Genomic DNA, 19,733 nt, shown 5'->3' with positions numbered 1-19,733 from the left:
TTTTAATTTACTGATTGCCTCTACCATATGCTCTGTGGCAGCTATTCCAAACTTTCTCTTCTGACCTAAACCACTCACCTCATTCCTTCTTTTGTCCTCTCAATAGAGGACCTCACCTCCAACTTTCATGATTAAATGGAGGCTCTCCATCATAAGCTCCTTCTTCTGCCATGCTCCACTCCTCAGAGCTCCTCTACATAATCCATCATTTTCTCCTTTTCTCCTGTCTGAGAATGAGATGCATCTTCTCGACAAGTCCAACTCCCTGCTTGTGCTGTTAATGCTGTTCTCTCCCATCTCCTCCCTAAATATGCCCCTTCAATCATTTCTAATCTTCATTCTTCCCTTATTCCCTGAGCTGCTTCATTGTCTTACAAATTTCCCCAGATCTCTTTCATCATTTCAAAAGAAAAAGACAAACAAAAATTTGATCTCATCAAACCCTCAATGTATCTTCCTTTATTTTTTTCCCTTTCACAAATGAACTCCTAAAAAAGAGTCATCTACACTTTTTTTCCCCTATTTTCTCACCTCTTACTCACTTTTCATCCCCCAGCAATCTGGCTTCCAACTCAACTGAAATGGTTCTTTCCAGGGTTACCAGTGATATTAACTGCTAAATCCAATGTCCTATTTTCTTTTTTTTTTCCTTTTTGAATGTTTTTATTGATGTCTTATGTTTTTTGCATCATCATAGTTATCCCTAGTGTTTTTCCTCTTCCCCTCCCTCCCAGAAAGCCATCTCCTATAACAAATAAATTTTTTAAAGACAGAAAACAACAACAAAAAAGAACCATGTACAATGTATAATACTTGTGGACCTCTACAAAGAGATGGGTTGGGAGTGTCCTTTCATATTTGATCTTTTTAATTTTCTTACATTTCTTTTTATTTTTTGATGTGTGGTTGTTCTTTTCATTTACATTGTGGTAGTCATAGTGTGTATTGTTTCCTTGGCTCTGCTTGCTTCGCTCAGCATCAGTTCATATAAATTTTTCCATGCTTCTTTGTATTTATCACATAAATTATTTCTTACAACTCAGTAGTACTCCATTAAACCATGTACCACAATTTGTGTAGCCATTCCCTAATTGATAGGCATCTACTTTGTTTCCAATTCTTTGCTATCACAAAAAGTGCTGCTATAAATATTTTGATGTATCTGGGGACTTTCTTTTTCTTAATGGCTTCCTTGAGGTATAAGCCCAGTAATGGAGTTTCTGGTTCAAAGGGTATGGACATTTTAGTCAATTTATTTGCATAATTCCAGATTACTTTTCAAAATGGATGTACCATGTCACAGCTCCACCAACGATGTATTAGTGTGCCTATCTTTCCACAACCCCTGCAACATTGATTATTGCCATTTTTTTTGTCAATTTCCAAGGTGTGGGGTGAAACTCAGGGTTGTTTTGATGTGTGTTTCTGTTCTTATTAATGATCTGGAACATTCTTTCTTGTGGCTGTGAATACTTTGCAATTCTTCTTTTGAGATCTATTTATTCATATCCTTTGACTACTTATCTATTAGGGAATAGCTATTAGTCATATATATGCATTTATATGTGTATATATATATATGCATATGCATATATATAAATTATTTCTGTACCTTGGATACCAAACTCTTATTAGAGAAATTTAACACAAAGAATTTTTCCCATTTGACTACTTCCTTCATATCCCAGGTGCATTAATTTTGTCTGTGCAGAAGCTTTTCAATTTCATGTAATCAAAGTTATCTATTTGATTTTTTGTAGTTGCCTCTATCCCGTTTAGTTGAGAATACATCTATTAACCATTGCTGTGAGAAGTATATGACCTTTTCTCTTCTAATTTTTTATAGCATGATCTTTAATATTAAGGCCATCTATCTATTGAGAATATATTGTGGGATACAGTGTAAGGTGGTGGTCTAAGCCTACTTTACAGCAGTTTTCATCAAATAAAGGTCCCCCCCCCAGATAATTTATGTTTTCTACCTTATCAAACCTTGGGTTATTGAGATTCTCCTTTATCTACTCTGTATCACTGATCAATGCATCTATTTTTTAACCAGTACCAAATGGTTTTGATGATTGCTGTGCTATAATATATTTTCAGATCTGGAGGTGCTACCTCTTTTCATCATTTCCCTTGATATTCTAGATATTTTGTTTTTCAAAATGAATTTTGTTATTATTTTTATCAAGTTTTATAAAGTACCCCTTTGGTAATTTGATGGGAATAGCATTAAGAGTATAAATTAACTTTGTACAGTATTGTCATTTTAATTCTATTTGCATGGTCTAGCTATGAGCGCTGAATGTTCATCCAGCTGTTTAGTTGTTGTTCTTTATTTCTTTAAGGAGCACTTTGTAATTAAATCTATACGGGTTTGTTGTTTGCTTTTGGAGATTGATCCCCAGATATTTTATGCATTTTGTAGTTATCTAGAATTAGATTTCCCTTTCTGTGATTGTTTCTTAAATTTTATTTTTATTATTATTGTATAGAAATGCAGTTGACTTTTGAAGGTTTGTTTTGTGGCCTGCAACTTTGCCAAAGTTATTGTCTCAATTAGTATTTTTGCTGATCCCCTAAGATTTTCCAAGTATACCATCAGTCAGTCAGTCAATAAACACTTACTGGGTGCTAGGCAAACCAGTGGCTTATTTTCAGTCCTCATTCTACTTGACTTCTCTGAAGCTTTTAAGACTGTTGACAGTTCCCCTTCCATGACTTCAGTAGCATTATTCACTCTCTCTTGGTTTTTCCTCCTGCTTGTCTGACCACTCTGTCTTGGTATCCTTGATGGATCATCATTTTTTTTTCCTTCCCACTAAGCATGGGTGTCCCTCACAGCTTTGTTATGAGCCCCTTTGTCTTTCCTTCTCTACATTTTCTCCATGGAAACTATCAACTTTCATGTGTTCAAGTATTATATAAATGTATATGATTCCAAAATAGATATATCACATCCATTCTTAATCTCCCTCTTGAACTCCAACCCTACATTTTCAACTGCTTACTGAATATCCCATAAGCATCTCTAACTCCACATATCCAAAACAGAACTCCTTATATTTCACACATTAAACCCATGCATCTTCCAAAATTTCCCTGTTTTTCTGTTGAGGGCACTACCATCCTTCTAGTCACTCAGGCTTGTAACCTTGAAGATATCTATGGCCTTTCTCTGCTGCTCACTCCCATCTTCAATCAGTTGCCAACCCGTCAGTTCCGTCACTACATCTTCTATGTCTCTCCCCTTCTCTCCACAAGTAGCCATTGCCTTAGTTTAGACCCTCCTCCTTCCTTTACAATAAAGTTTTGGTATCTTTCCTCTATCATTTCTTAACTATTTATAATCTAACTAATCTAATAATAGTTAGCATTTACATGGTGCTTACTAAGTGCCAGACACCGTACTAAGTACTTTACAGTTATCTCATTTTACCTTACAACAAGCTCGAGATGTAGTTGTTATTATTATCCCCATTTTACAGATGGGGAAACTGAGGTAGGCAGCAGTTAAGTGACTTGTCCAGGGTCACACAGCTAATAAGTGTATGAGGGCAGATTTGAACTCAACTCTTCTTGACTCCAGGGCTGGTGCTCTATTCATTGTACCACCTACCTGCTCCTCCCGTATTATATCTTAATAAAATACAGAATCCCCAACTGTGACATTTAGAGCCCTTTATAGTATGTTTCTCATCCACCCTTGTCAGACTTATTCTAAGTTACTCACTTCACACACTCCATACTGGCGTGTTTGCTATTCCCCAAACTCATCATTTCTTACAGGGTCTTCATCCTTCACACCAGGATTGCGCTCCTTCCTCATCTCTACCTTTTAAAATTCCTGTCTTTCTTAAAGGTTTCAGATGCCATCTGCAGCACAAGGCTTTTTCCTTGGAGGCAGGTTCTGTCTTTTGCCTCTTTTTGTGTACCCAGTGCTTAGCACAGTGCCTGGTACGAAATAGGTGCTTAATAATGTTTATTGATTGATTGATATCTTAGTTGTCTGTGCTCTTCTTTCTGAAATTATTTTGTATTTACTTGTCTGTGTATATATTGTATCTCTTCAGTGGAAGGTGAGATCATGGAGGGCTGGGACAATTTTGTATTTGTCTTTGTGTGCCCAGCACTTAACACAGTGCCCTTCATAGGATTGTAACTTAATGCATGTTTGTCAAATTAAATACCATACTTATGGACAAAATCGAAAGATCTGCTGTTAGCATAGTTAAGTTGGATTCAGGGATGATTGACCAAAGGCACAGCCATGACTGGGTTGATGTCAGCTTTGAGAAGGTCGCTTATGGGAAGCTCCAGAGATCCATCTAACTATCCTTAGTCCTGGGTCTTATTTAATATTTTCCTTTTTCAATAAAAAAAATAAGCTGGCTGATATCTATCTTTAAAAGTGTTAAGATTAAAGCATTCTTTCTTCCTCTTGTTTCTTTTTGTTGTTGTTGTTGTTGTTTTCTTTTTATGTTTCTGGGTTATGCCTGAGTTAGGCTCTGGTTCTCATCTTAATTTTTACACTTTGCTTTCTGACTCACATACCCCACCTCATTTGGCACAATGACCAACTCCTACTTTTTAAGAGACCTAGTACCAGAATAGCAGCAAGTGCTGAAGGTCGAGACTGAGAAGCATTTTAAGTGCTTTGTGACTGTGGTGCTAGAAATATGTCTGACTCTGAACATTATCAGTTTTTAACCTTCATAAACCCTGAAATTCAGAGTTCTCAATTATTAAACACCCAGCCTCTGGGCAGGCTTAGTAAAACAGTTCTAAGAAAACCTGGGTATTAAATGTTTTAACATTTAATGAACCTAGCAATTTGAAATATCTATGTATTTTAAACCTTTGGGACTGAAGTCATCCCCAACCATTCAAATAAGGAAAGGAATTATAGCTTAACTCCATATGAAGTACCTCCTTGAGCTCTCTGTACCTCACGGACACTGTTATTAATTAATGGTGTTGAGGAAACATCATGATTGTCAAATGTAATTGCCGTGCAATAGAAACAAACCTCTTAGAGTTGTTTCCTGGCACTTATGAACCATGTCAAACCTTTTTAAAATCTTGGATTTATCTAAAGTTCCATTAGATAATAAAAAGCACAAAGAACAAAAGGTCACTAGATTACAATTAAATAATATGTTTTTTTTCATTGTTTAAATGGTCTAATTTTCTTTTAACTAAAAACTACAGGAACATTTTAGTCAATGAAATGGGATCTTATGAAATCCACATTCTTGGGAGGGGAAAAAATAATTTTCTACAGAGTAATTTTTTAGAAAAGAGAAATGAATTCTTGTTCTGAATTGTTCTATCTCTTAGGATTTGGCTGTCCCAAGTTTCTTCAAGGATGGTAGGTGAGAAAGTCACACTCATGTTTTGTGTTAGGTGTTGATACTAAATATTCTCATCCGTTTTTATTCTGAAAGATTCTGGGGAGATAGAGCTGCATTATTTTGGTGACTGCGGTGGTATAGCTTTTTAGAAAAAATAGTTTTTTCCAATTACATGTAAAAATAATTTTTAACATTTTTTAAAAAATTTTGAGTTCCAAATTCTCTTCCTACCTCCCTTCCAACCTCCCTCATTGAGAAGGCAACAATTTGATAACAGTTATACGTGTGCAGTCTTGCAAAACATTTCCATATTAGTCATGTTTTGATAAAAAAAACAACAAGAAAAATAAAGTTAAAAAAAGTTTGCTTCAATCTGCATTCAGATGCTGTCAGTTCTTCCTCTGGAGGTGGATAGCATTTTTCATCATTGTCTTAGATCATTGTATTGCTGAGAATAGTTGATCATTGTACAATATTGTGTACTGTGTACAATGGTCTCCTGGTTCTGCTCACTTCACTTTGCATCAGTTCATGTAAGTCTTTCCAGGTTTCTCTGAAAGCATCTTGCTCGTCATTTCTTATAGCACAGTAGCATTCCATCACAATCATGTACCACAACCTGTTCAGCTATTCTCCAGTTGGTGGGCATCCCCTCACTTTGCCATGACAAAGAGAGCTGAGTAGTATGGCTTTTGATGGTGCATTTGCTTGGGCCTTCTAGGCTATCATGGTTTATAGTCCCAAGAGGAGCACATAATCTAGTTATGAAGACAAAGAATACATGTAAGGAATAATTTGAGGAATAAGACTGTAAATCACTTGAGTACCGAGGGACAGACTAATGACCACAAGAAGGTGGTGGTAATCCATCAAGATGTGATTATCAAGCACTTGAGGCAGCTAGGTTGTGCTGTGAGTAGAGGCCTAGAGTGGGGAAGACCTGAGTTCGAATCCAGCCTCAGACACTTGTAGTTGTAGTGGTGTGTGGTTTGTCTTTTGTTCTCGAAGACCATCAGGGAGATGATGACATGACTTGCAATTGAATTGGCTTTGAGTGAGGGAGGGCTGTGCAAAGACACCACCAGTGCTATATAAAATTAATTATGATTATATTAAGTATTTGTTGCCTTATTGAGCATATGGCACTTGTCTTCAGAATTGCTGGGCTGCCACGTGGAACAGTGCCTCGTACCAGCTTAATGAATACTTATCGATGGATTGATTACTTCTCTTCAGGCCCACTAGGCGGCGTGCTCACAAGCAAGTCTGCGAAGCCCTGTTTGCCTCAGTTTCCTCATCTGTAGAATGGGCATGATGATAGAGCCTCCCTCCTGGGGTGGTTGTGAGGCTCAGATGAGACAATGTAACGCCCTTGGCACAGTGCCCGGGCACGTAGGTGTTGTTTGTCCTTCATTGTCGAGGAAGACCAATGACGTCACAACGTTGGAGTCAGGGTGCTCATGTAGTGAGCTTATACTTGTACATGAGCTTATAGGTGTTAGTTACAGTGATAATAATAATGACCATTATTGGGATGGTGAGAACTAGACGATATCCGAGGTCCCTTCCAACTCCGAGATTGAGCGGATCTGTGATTTTGTTATAATTGATCATGGGAGGAGCACCTTTGTGGAATGATGGCTTTGAAATCCCAATTTATCAATATCAGTTTCTCCCTAAGAGAGGGTGGTGACCATGTCAGAGAGAATGTAAGGCAGAGGCAGCTAGGTGGCACAGTGGATAGAGCACCAGACCTGGAGTCACAATCACCTGAGTTGAAATGCAGCCTTAGACACTTACTAGCTGTGTGATTGTGAACAAGTCACTTAACTTACATTGCCTTCCCCTACCTCCACCCCCCAAAAGAGGAAAGAAAGAAAAGAGAATGTAAGGCAGAGTTTCAAGTCAGAAGATCTGTACTGTCTCTGTTCCTTTTCTAGTAACCAGTTCACAATTAACCTCCCTAAAGCGAGCCCATGTAGATATTTGGTGCCTGTTGGAGAGGTGACAGTGAATGACACAATTCAGACAAAATGTTTGGCAGTGCCTGAGATGCAGATTGAGGCAAACATCAGTATACTAACCATATTCTTCAGCTTTGAAGTGTTGTTGTTTTTCCCCTTCTATTTTAATAAAAATAACTAAAAAGATGCTTTACAAATATTATCTCGTTTTATTGTCCCAACCACCTTAGGAAATAGGCACTGTTATTATCCTCACTTGACAGATGAGGCAGTCGTTAAGTGACTTGCCCAGGATTACACAGTCAGAGTCTGAGACTGGATTTGAACTCAGATCTTCCTGACTTCAGGCCCAGCTTTCTGTCTGCTGTACCACCTAGCTGCCTAAAAGTACAAATATGTGCGTTTAACAAATGATAAATTGGATATTCAGAGACTAAGAGTGTTCTCAATACTTAAATTTGTCCTCTCCAGTTTACTGATGCATCTTTGTTGCTGGTTCCTGTTTTTCTTATTAGGGCACCTGAAGTATTTATTACCCAGTGCTCTGGCTGCTTTAGCCTTGGTCACTAATCTCTGTATAGCTTTCTTGGCTTAGGTTACAGCATGGCCCCCATGACATATCCCCTGAAGGATAGACAGCTTGGCTCCTCTTACTTTTATTATGTTTGGAGTTTGGTTTTTTTTTCTCTGCATCTAAAATGTCACCTTTTGTCTGGAGTATCACAGCAGTCTCTTAATTGGTCTCCCTCTCCCCAATCTTTCTTTTCCTTTTTTTTTGGTCCATTCTCCACACAGTTGCAAAAGTGCTATTCCCTCACCACAGGTCTGATCAGGTCACTCCACTGCTCAGCTAACTCCAGAGGCTCCCCAGCACCTCCAGGATCAAATGCTTGGCATTTAAAGTCCTTCATAGCCTGACTCCAGCTTATCTTAGCTGTACTCCCCAGCATACTATTGACTGGACTGTAGGGTCCAGCCGATCCGGCCCTTTTGCTGTTCCTCCCACAAAACACTCCATCTCGGTGCCTTTGTGAAAGTTGTGCAAAAGCTCTCCCATTTTCTATGATCCACATTGACCTCTTTGTCTTTTATGATCATGGCTTTCCCCCTAGCCATAGTTATAAAAGATATCTTTTCCCCTTCTCCTTTAATTTTTTGATGCTATGAAGAAATGCATTCAAGGAGCTCCCTAATTTCGAGACACCTCACCTTCCCAGCCTTATCTCCCTACTGCTCTATGTTTTAGACATACTGGACCACTCAGCATCCCTGTGTACATCCTGTGCTTTCCCGCCTCCCTGCCTTTGCTTGTACTGTTCTCTAAATGCCCAGAACTCCCCCTTTACTCCCTTCCCCTCTTCATCTTTGCTTGTTGAAATCCTGCCCATCTTTCCTGACTCAGCCCAAATGCAATGAAGCTCTCTCACTTCCATTAATGTAAAATGGTTTTCCCTTAAATCCTTTAGCTCTTTGTATGTTGTTCTCTTTTCTCCTAGCTATTTGTCAGTCAGTCAGTTAACAACCTTTTACTGAGGATTTACTGTGTGCCAAGCACAAGAAATACAAAGAAAGGCAAAAACACTCGCTGTCTTCAAGGACCTCACAGTCTAACAGGGAAGAAGAGACCTGAATATCTACATGTATATAAGAGACAGGCAAAATATGTGAAGGTAATTTGAAAAGAGAAGCTGTTGGGACCAGGAAAGGTGGGATTTGAGATGAGTCTTGGAGGAAGCCAGGGAAGCTAAGAGTTGGAGGTTGAGGGGTAAGAGCATTCTAGGCCTGGCGGACAGCCAGTACAAAAGCATGGGGATGAGATGAAGTATCCCTTGAGGAACTGCAGATGGGCCAGTGTCACTGAATCATAGAGTACATGGAAGAAGTGGGGTCTGAGAAGGCTGAAATAGGAAGGGGCTAGATTATAAATGGCAAACATGAGTTTGTATTTTGACCCTGGGGATAATAGGAAGCCACTAGAGCTCTGTCTGTGTGTGTGTGTGTGTGTGAGAGAGAGAGAGAGAGAGAGAGAGAGAGAGAGAGAGGTAGGGAGGGAGAGAGAGAGATGGTTAGAACTATGCTTTAGAAAAATCATCTTGGCAAGATGGGGAATAGGACTGGAGTGGGAAGAGATTTGAGATGGTGAGACCAGAGATAAAGTTATTGTAATGGTCCAGGGGAGAAAGGCCTGAAATAGGGTTGTGACTGTAATTGGAGAGAAGGGGACATCTGTCTACGTGTCTTTGTGTTCTTTTTTTCTTACTAAACTCCATGATGGTAGGAACCATGTCTTCTTTGTTTTTTACTGCAAGTATTTTCTCTGCTTCTTCCTATCTCTCCCTAGCACCATACTCTAGACATAGTAGAATCTCAATAAATATTTGTAAAAATGAAATGTACTTTGTTTAATGTAAAAGCCCTGGGAGGGGTGAAACATCATATACCTTAAGATGATGACTGAGCAGGTTTTGCTTGTAGAAAAAGTGAAGAGTTCACACCAGAGAGAATTGCCTTGGGTGATCAAGCCTGAGTCCCTGGGAGTCAGAGCATAGAATGAGGTTACTTAAAGGGGAACATGGGAAGAAACCAAAGACAAATTACCTATTTTACAGTTCTACCTGGGGATGGTCTTAAACCTAGCATAGGAAAAAATGATTTTTCCCCCGTCAATGTAATTTTAAACATACATATATATATATGTATATATATATGTATGTATATAAACATACATATATATATATATATATATATATATATATATATACACACAGAGAGAGAGAGAGAGAGAGAGAGAGAGAGAGAGAGAGAGAGAGAGACAGACTCTACATAGCCTTCCTTTAAGTCTCCAAAACTTGGAATTTTCACAATTTCAGGGATCTCTGTATCTTTTTTTTAGAAACCTTTCAAAAACCTTAGAAGTATAGACACTTGGTCTGTGGAAGGGAACTTAGCCAGCCTACCCTGCTCATTTTACTGATGAGAGATGAAGTACCTCCTAGTCAGTGGCATAAATAGTACTAGAACCCAAGTCTCCAGACTCCCAGGCTGTAATCTGTCTTCAAAAACTTTTTGTGGATCTCCTTTGCTTCTAGGATAAGTACAAACTCCTAACCCCTACCATTCAAAGTCCACACAATCTGACTGCAACCTGCATTTCTGGGCTTATTTAACTTCATACATTCTATGATCAAATTAGACTATTTATTAACTATTCCCAGAGGTCATTGTGCCATCTCCCACTTCTGCTCTTGTCCCAAGTGGGCATTCCCTCTTCATCTCCTCCTTTCATATCTTTATTAATATTGATAATTAAGAATTATCAATATGCTAATCAATATTAATATGATATAATAAATACTGTTGCTCTAATAAATAATTATTTATCAGTGTTCAGCTCAGGTGCCATCTCCTCCCCATTCTTCTAGCTACAAGTATTTTTCTTCTTCTCAGGTATTCCTGTAGCACAGTACCTTCTTGGCCATGGAAAGGGATTAATGTTTGTTGAATTGAGTTAAATTGAAGTTCTGTTATGCCTCCCTATTTTTTCACCTTCCAATTACATGTAAAGGTAGTTTTCAACATTAGTTTTTGTAGAATTTTGAGTTCCAAATTTTTCTCCTTACCTCCCCTCCTCCTTCCCTTGCCCCCTCCCCTCCCCTCTCCTCAAGATAGCAAGTAATCTGATATAGGTTATACGTGCACAATCATGTTAAACATATTTCCACATTAGTCATGTTGTGAAAGAAGCTTCAGAACAAAAGCCTCCCTATTTTTTTTAAAATAAAAAATAACCAAAAGCTAAAGAAAGCCTTTTTTGATGTATTTCACCAATGGAACAATGGTATTACCTTTAGTCTGTGACTTATTTGAAGTTTCAGTTCTTTGGAGGCTGGTTTTTTGCCCCTTTGTTACATCCCTGACTGTAGTTTGGGCACACTGCCACCAGGTGGTAGCAATGTGCCATAATGAATCATCTCAGCTTGAAGCTGTATCCTTCCTATAATGTCAGGTGGTGATTTTCTGCTCAAGCAGATTTAAACTGTGAATTTTAATATTTATATTAAAATAATTATTAAAATAGTTTATATTGAAGTTTTCAACAATCATTAAATTTTTAGGAAGGTATTATAAAGCTTACTTTTGAAAAGATTTCTAACATACATGGATATAGCTTTCCTCACCATGCTCTAAATTTTTTTTAGTCCCTTTCCTCTTTTAAACTTGTACTGGAGACTTACTTTCTTTCATGTGTCCAAAACTTCTTCCTGCACTTTATTCTCAACTAAGCACCTTCAGTTGTCTCACTTGGCAAAAGACTTGTTTTCCATTTCTCTCAGTTATCGTAAATATGAGCATCAATCGAATCAATCAGTCCATCCTACTTTAGTTACTTAGGAAAAGGCTCTCGCCCTGATACCATTCTCAGGGGAGAATACCTTTATCTAATCAATAAATCAGTCAAAGGCACCGAACTAGGTACAAGCTGCCTGATAAATACAGTTGGGAAGGAGGAGAATACTTCCAGCCGTGAAATGAAATTATGCTATACAGGAAGTGTGTAAGAATGGGCTGAAGAGGCTGAGCCATGCCCTGTGAATTTTGAATAAAAGATCAAACCAGTTCAAAACTCAGGATTCAGTTGCCTGGCCAGCCCAGCCTAGCCAAGCCCCAGAGAGGATCAGTTATTTGGGGTGGGGCTGGCAGGAGAAGAACCTCTGCCTTCCCCTTCCTTCCCCTCTCTAGCACTTGACCAGACGAAAACCCTGTGAACTTTGAAAGGTTTGAAAGACTTGGAATTCTCATGAGCATCCTAGCAGCTGATGGCAGAACAGCTGATGGCAGTATTCATTGGGAGCCAAGGGCGAACTAGACACAAGAGAAACTATACCATACCTGTTCTGAGTATACCACCTTAGTAAAAATCCATTTATGGCAGTCACTAAGTCTGACTGGCTAATCAATATCAATGGATAACAATGGGGGGAAGCACACCAGTGGGAACTCCTGAGCTATGTAGGACTGGAATACCTCCTCAGTCCTTCAGGATTACCTGTAGAAGCTCGAATGGGAGAAGTCACCAGCCTTGCTCTGGGGACCGACTCTGCCTATGTTAGTAGCACTAGAGCCAGCGCCATGTAAGGAAGGAGTTACTAGGAAGGCAATGAAAAAAAGCGTAATTCCTATGTCTTTCACTCTCAGCTAAATTCCTTAACATTTCTTCTTCCCCACAAAAAAATAAGAACCCCCCAAATGCCTTTCTGCTTAAGAAGAAGAAAAGAACCCTATGCCTCTTTTTCCCATATGAAATCTTTTTTTTTTTTAAATTTACTCTTACTTCTCTTAGGCACAAAGCTGATTTTGCATCCAGTGCTTGAAATTAATTACCTTTTTAGTGAGTTCTTCTTAGGAACATATTTCAGTCTTGCCTTAGGTTAAAGCTTCAGCTATAGGTTCGCTGAAGTGGAAATGCATCAGAACAAATCATCAACTGGGGGATTAAACAGAAAAAGGAATGGGTTTCTTCTTGGAACATATGAATAGCACATACAGTGGTTGTACTGTCATATCTAGGTAGGTAGGTAACATATTCATATTTATGGCTCTATGGTGACTCAGACATAGACTTTCCTCCTATATCTGGTTTGTATAAAACATGAATGTAGTCTGTGGTGTGGGTGGGAAGATCAGGGAGAAGAGAAGAACAACAAAAGTGACAGTGATGAAGTGAGTCGTGATGATAAAAATGAATAAAAGATCTTTGAGTTGAAAAAAGTTTAAAAAACCCTTTTAGGGTAATTTTATTTTATGTGATAAGTTTGTGTATTTTTTTTTCCTTTTTAAAGGGATCTTATTTTAACAGTACATCCTAGAAATCTGTGTGGCCTATATTGAACCAATATATTTAAAAGATATAATAATAATTGCATGTATAATTATTTTCAGTGCATTTTCCTTTTTAAAAGCATTTCATTTCAGGAAATATGGCCTTATATTCTAACGAGCTATATGGTGCAGTGGATAGAGTTCAGTGCCTGGAGGAGATTCCTGAGTTTGAATCCAGCCTCAGACACTAACTGTGTGTGTAATGTTTGCTTATTTCCAAGGTTGCTCACATTGAAAAAATTTAATGATCATCTCTTCCAAGTCAATTTGATCTGGCTCCATCCATCACATCCCTGGAAACAAATCCACATATTAGCTCTCTCTGAAAATGTGTATCTCCTTCTATACCTCTAAGCCCTGTATCCTTTTACTGAAGGTGAACCAATTTCCTTGATTGAATCAGGAGGGACACTTCCATTGGCTGGGAAGTGATTGGTCTTGCTCTTGATTCTCCCTTAAAAAGCTGAACTCACCAGTTCTGAGGAAGGCCAGGAAGGAGCCAGCTGTTGAGGAAAAGCCAAACTGGACATTTTGTATTTGATCGTGGAGGCAACAGGGAGCCTCGTGACATGGTCATACTTGCACTCGAGATAGATACACTTGGATGGCTGAATGGGACATGAATTGAAATGGGGAGAAACTCAAGACAGGAAAGCCAACCAGAACACCATTGTTTATTCCAGGTGTCAGGTAATGAAGGCCTTCACCAGGGTGGTGGCAAGTGTTAGGGGAGAGAAGGGGGGTGGGTGTGAGAGTCATTTCCACAATCTCTCCAGCTAACAATCAATCAAGGATTAACAAGTGTTCACTAAGGACCTGCTGTGGGCCGGGTGCTGAGGATGTCAACAGAAAGGGGAGATTGAGTTTCCGTTCTACAGAATAGTCACTATTCTTCCTGACAATTCCAAGAAAAAACATGTTAAAGAGAATGGTTGCCCTTCATTTTTGCTTCCCATACTCCTGGTATCCCTTATTAATATATTCAGTCATTATGTACAATCATTATTCATGACTTAAAAATATTCACATTTTGTTTTGATAGAACAGATACTTCCTAACAAACATCCAGACAAAATCCTTTATAAACCACATTTCTCTGAAAAAAATGTTAGTTCTAAAGATAAATGATGGGTGTATCCTTTAACTTTGGCTTGTTGTTAAGTCACTTCAGTCATGTCTGACTTGTGAGCCCATTTGGAATTTTCTTGGCAAAGATGCTAGAGTGGTTTGCCATTTCCTTATCTGGTTCATTTTATAAATGAGGAAAAGGGGCAAACAGGGTTTAGTGACTCGCCCAGGATCACACAGCTAGTAAGTATCTGAGGCCAAATTTGAACTCAAGTCATTTTGACTCTAGGTCAGGTGCTCTATTAACTTTGGCAGCCTGATACTAATATTTAGCCATTACATTTGACAACATTTTTGTTACCTCCTCAAGTTAATTTTATTTACATTTCACATATCATTCTTTTGACTCCTTTCTTTATTCTCCATGTACTTTTAAACATTTTTTGAGGAAACTGAGACAGAGAGGTTAATTACCTTGCCTGAGGTCATACAGCCAGTCATTATCACAATCAGAATTAGAATACAGGTCTTCCTACCTCCCAAGTCCATAGCTCTATCTATTGCACCACCTAGTTGCCTTCAAGCACCTGTGATTTTGTTGTTTCTTTACAATTTAATGGATTGTTTTATAGGGTGGTGGTGTTCATCACCCTGTGGTAGGTAGTGTCTGTCTCTGGGGCCTTTCCAGCTCGGAGGGTCCTGCTAGAATATGTGCTCTCCTGGAATAGCCTTCAAGACCCTAGGGTAGCCTCTATCCTGCAATGAGGCAGGATGGAAGGGTTTGAGGGGAGGAAGGTTTATTAGCAAGAAATTGTTGCTTGATTGAGAGTGGTACATTCCATGGGTTTGCTAGTTGCTGTTTAAAGTTTACCTGTGTCTGCAAAACCCAAAACAACCTCTTTTAAATTCTAATGAGGGATCTCTAGTTTTGCTATTTCAGGAGCTTGAGAGCAAGTCTATATTTATTTTACCCAGGGTTTTATAAACTTTGATTGACTTAATCTCTGCAGTTTGAATTCTGTCTTTTTTTTTTTCTTTACCCATGTCTACCCTTATGGAAACACTTCCTTTCCTGTGGTCATTTCACTCTTTGTCTGCATCTTTTTCTGTCCCTTTTCTAAGTAAACATGGCATTTTGGGTGTGGTTGCAGCATACAGTTTAAATGATAACATTTTCAGTTTCCAGTACCCTTCCTGAAGTTGTGTGGTCCTCATTTTACCAGTAGTATTTTTTTTCTTAGCTGTGGCAGTCCATTTGGGCTGATGTTTCATACACAAAAGAATTTGAGTTGGAAGGGACCTCAGAAATCTTCTGAAGTCCAGCCTCCCCAACAGAAGGCTGAGGTCCAAAGAGGTTATTTGACTTGGCATAGGAAAACAGTCTACAGTGACTTCCAGATTATTTTCCCAAGTTGTAACTGATAATTCAAAGCTAATCATTATATATAATTACCACTACCATTGCTAGGCTCAAGGTGGCTGAGGTGGTTACCTTCATCCTTTCCCACCAAGGGGCACTAGTTCTGGACCCACAAATGCAGATGAGGTTCAATCCTGGGGAACTTGGCATCCTAAGAGAGAGTTCAGGTTCTTCTTGCTCCCTCTATGGCTTTTTTAATCCTACCATGGAGCCCTGGGAAAAATTACTTAAAGCTTAGATTTGGCTCATGTCTAGGGTCTCCTCAAAAGGGAGAGTAGAAAGGTATTCATTGTATAAATCAGGTATAGGACAGCTATTTATTTCCTCTACCCAAAAGAACTGTTAAACACCAGAGACTCATAGCATGAATTAACAAAAACTTAAATAAGCACTTTACTAGGGAGAGAACTGCACATTCTAGAAGCAGGAGTGAAGGAAAGATAGAGTGACAAGAAAATGTAGTCACTCCTTTTGAAGCTCACTGAATGGGTTGGTTTTCCTTGTTCAGTGGCCAATCCTTTCTGATATAGCTTGGACTTAGGCTGCCTCCTACAGTTACAGGGGGTAGGAGATGATGCAAAGGGGCCATTCAGAGTTTTCTGTTTTTTCCCAAAACATCAAGTCCTTCATTGTTAAGCCACATGTTCCTCTGGAGGTTGCTAGAAGAATCCAGTACATGCTCCATAGGATATACTCCCATTCAAATCCTACTACAAAACACACACACACACACACACACACACACACACACACACACACAGAGACTTTCCTGTAAATGAAAAGATGAATACATTAAATTGCATCTACCACTTTTCTTTCCATTTGTATGACTTTGTGAGATGTTCCTACACTTTATTCTTTCCTTAGAGTCATCTTCATGCTTGGGATATTATGGATATTCGGAAATTTCATTGTGTACCTTCCATTTTAGATAATTCATAAAAGCGTTACCTAAAACCAGTCCTAGCACTAATACCCCCCAAAGTCTCATTGTTAATATTTCTTCATCCAGGGAAATTTTCTATTTGTTGTCCCTATCGCTCCTACTTCCCAGGGTTGTTTTGAGGATCCGAGCTGTTGGAATTTTTATGTAAAGCACTTAGTGCTTAGTGAACAAGGATTTGCTTGTTTCCTTCCTTCTTATTTTTTCTGTCTTTAAACTATTCTTCAATCCAACACAGCATGGCTTTGTTTCCTTTTATATTTGTTTATTTCAATAAAATAGCTAACCTCATCAAAGCCTTTTTGAAAATATAAATAAATTCATTTCCTTCCTTTTGTTTATCAGTAAATTTGCCCCGTAGAGTGATCCTTGGCTGTCATTTTCCTGAAGATGGCTTTGTTGGCTCTGAGCGTCCACTAAGAGAATAGAGAGGGCCCAAGCACCACCAGATACTGGTGGTGGTGGTATGTGGGGAGTGGAAATTGAGTTATTATCTAGAGGAGCTGAGCTGAGTGAGTTTGAGTCAGTTGGAATAACATAAGCTATTTTGATGATGAAGGAGGGCGAGGTTCCAGAGCTGTTATTTCATTTGTGACAAATTTGCGGTGAAGAAGCTTCCCTTCCCAAGGCAGATCTGCAACTATTTAGCAATTTATAGACAGAGAGAAGCACAGACAGGGACACTGAGAGATTACGTGACTCGTCCACAGTCGCACAGATATACTTTGTGTAGAAATGAAAAAAATACTCGTGACATATAGTCAGTAAGCATTTACTAAGCACCTCTGTACCAGGTAGTATGCTAAGCACTGGTACAAAAAGAGGCAAAAGACAGCCTCTACCTTCAAGAAGCTTACAGTCTATCTAGGTATATTTATATAGTGTTTTGCTACTTAAATGTCTTTTCACATACATCAACTCATTTAATATCTGCAACAACCCCCTGAGGTAGGGGGTATTTTTTTTCTCAAATAGAGTAAATGAAAGTATTATTACATTTTATAGATGAAGAAACAAACAGAGATATTGTGACTTACCTAAATTCATGTAGATAGTAACTGGGTCTCAGATTTAGGTCTTGCTGGCTCCATACTCAATAGGTTCCCTTTTCCAACATGGTACTCTTTTTCAATTTTGTTTCCTAATAGTAAGGAGGCCTATGCTATAATACCCAGTAAGGATTAGGTAATTTAATTTAGAATTGCAGAAATGCCAAAGTTTGTGCAAATGGTAAATGTGTCAGAACAGATCTTCCCACTTTTCTAAATCCTGAGAGGGAAAATATTTTTTAGATCATATTATAATTCAATTTATATAATTATTCCTTTCTATAAATATCATTGTTTTTTTTTTGGTTGAAATTTTTTCCTCTCTTCAGGATAGAAAACATTTTGCTAATGAATACAGACTGCCCAAGCTTAAATATATTAATTTACATCATTAATTTTAGCTTGAAACTACAAGTTGCACTAAGACTTTTGGGACGCCCTGTATTGATTATTTTCTTCTATAAGCATGATTTTTTTGGCCCTAAAATCTTTATACTTACAGCCTAAACTTCTTATTTTGACACCTGAGAACAAAAATGTCTTTCTTCTGGTCTTTGTAATTTTCTCTATAAATAGTTAAAAACAAATCTTCTTTTGTGTATTTCTTGTTGGTGACCTGGAACTAGTTGAAATGTAAGTGCTTCATAAAACATCTTAACTACAGATATTATCTTGGTTTTTGTGAAGCATGAAATAGTTCAGTTTATTGACTGATTGTTGTGTCACTAGAGAGAAATGAATTTTCACTGCGTGTTTTATTGTATCTTTTCAGTGGATTCAGCATTAAAATAAATAATGTTGTAATGGGAGAAGATATAGCTTAATGATTTGACTAGAGGAGGGGGAGTCAGGAACTCTGGGTTATAATCGAATCAAAACCCCTGACTTCCTTTGTGGCCTTGGCTAAAGCACTTAACCTTTCTCTGGCAACATTTTCTCATCTGCAAGATAGGGTTAAGAACATTGACCTGTTTTCACTAGAGTGGAGTCAGAAACAGTATTTGCCTAGTGCTTTGAGATTCTTAGATGGCTGTTGTCATAAAGGAAAATATCATTACTGTTTTAATTATTTATTCTCATAAATACATTCTTCTCAATAAAGTACTTCCATTGATACTGGCCTTTTGTTATCACCTCCATCCCTCCCCACTAGCCTCTATCTCCTAAGTGAAATAATCTGGAAGGAAGTTATTATAGGTATTTTAAGATTAAGTACCCATTTTTTTTCATAAGCTGCCCCTCATTGGCCTCCAAGCTGCAAATTTCCTTCAAATGAAAGAAAAGTTTTTTACTAATTTATCTGTTTTATCAATTCCATGTATTTTCTCATCACTCCGACTTCTTGCTTTTGTTTGGTGCAGGGGCAATATGATGAAAAAATTTACAAGCCACTGAATGAGAGGGTTGTTGCTGCTGAAAGATTGGTTTCTTTTTTTTTAGTCCAGAAAACTGTGAAAATTGCAGGAAGAGGTAATAGACCTTGCTATCAATTAACATACCTTCTTCCAGGTCAGGGGGAAAAAAGCAAGGAAGCAAGTAAAAATGAATGATTGAATGAAAAAGCATTTGTTAAGCACTACGTACCCAGCGCTGGGAAGATGAGGGCTTTGCAAACTTTGGGGACACCATATATAAATGCTAGCTATTAATAAACACTAGCCATTACTCAAAAAATCTATCTCACTATCTTGTCACAGTGACTGAAATTTCACCAATTAGAGATGATTCTTTGGGAGAAGGCTTCCTTGGGTGTACATGCTTGGCCTCTGTATGTTTAGCCATCTAACCTAGAAAAGAATATATAATATTCTACTATGAGAAAAGGAAACTTGATTTGATTTTACCTGAACAACAGAGCCCAATAGGACCTTCGGTACCTGAAGGAATATAATAGGTTCCTGCTGATCACACGCATTCTTTGAGATGTGATTTTGTGATCTGTAATTTTGCTAGGATTCGTTCTTCACTGACACAGCTCACCACCTCTCTCTGACTTAGGGAATTGTTTTTTGAGAGTTATCATGGCTGCCAAACTCATCACCCTTTGGCCCAACC

The 19,733-nt window shown here is 38.3% G+C and overlaps 1 protein-coding gene across 3 annotated transcripts in view; it reads left to right on the top strand.

Annotated features, from left to right (window-relative positions):
• EFCAB2 (EF-hand calcium binding domain 2) overlaps nucleotides 1-19,733 on the top strand; it is a 104,613-nt gene that overhangs the window by 72,558 nt on the left and 12,322 nt on the right. The window lies entirely within an intron of this gene.

The sequence above is a fragment of the Trichosurus vulpecula genome, chromosome 4 (genome assembly GCF_011100635.1).
Source record: "Trichosurus vulpecula isolate mTriVul1 chromosome 4, mTriVul1.pri, whole genome shotgun sequence".
Taxonomy (NCBI): domain Eukaryota; kingdom Metazoa; phylum Chordata; class Mammalia; order Diprotodontia; family Phalangeridae; genus Trichosurus; species Trichosurus vulpecula.
This window is presented reverse-complemented; position numbering and strand designations above follow the sequence as displayed.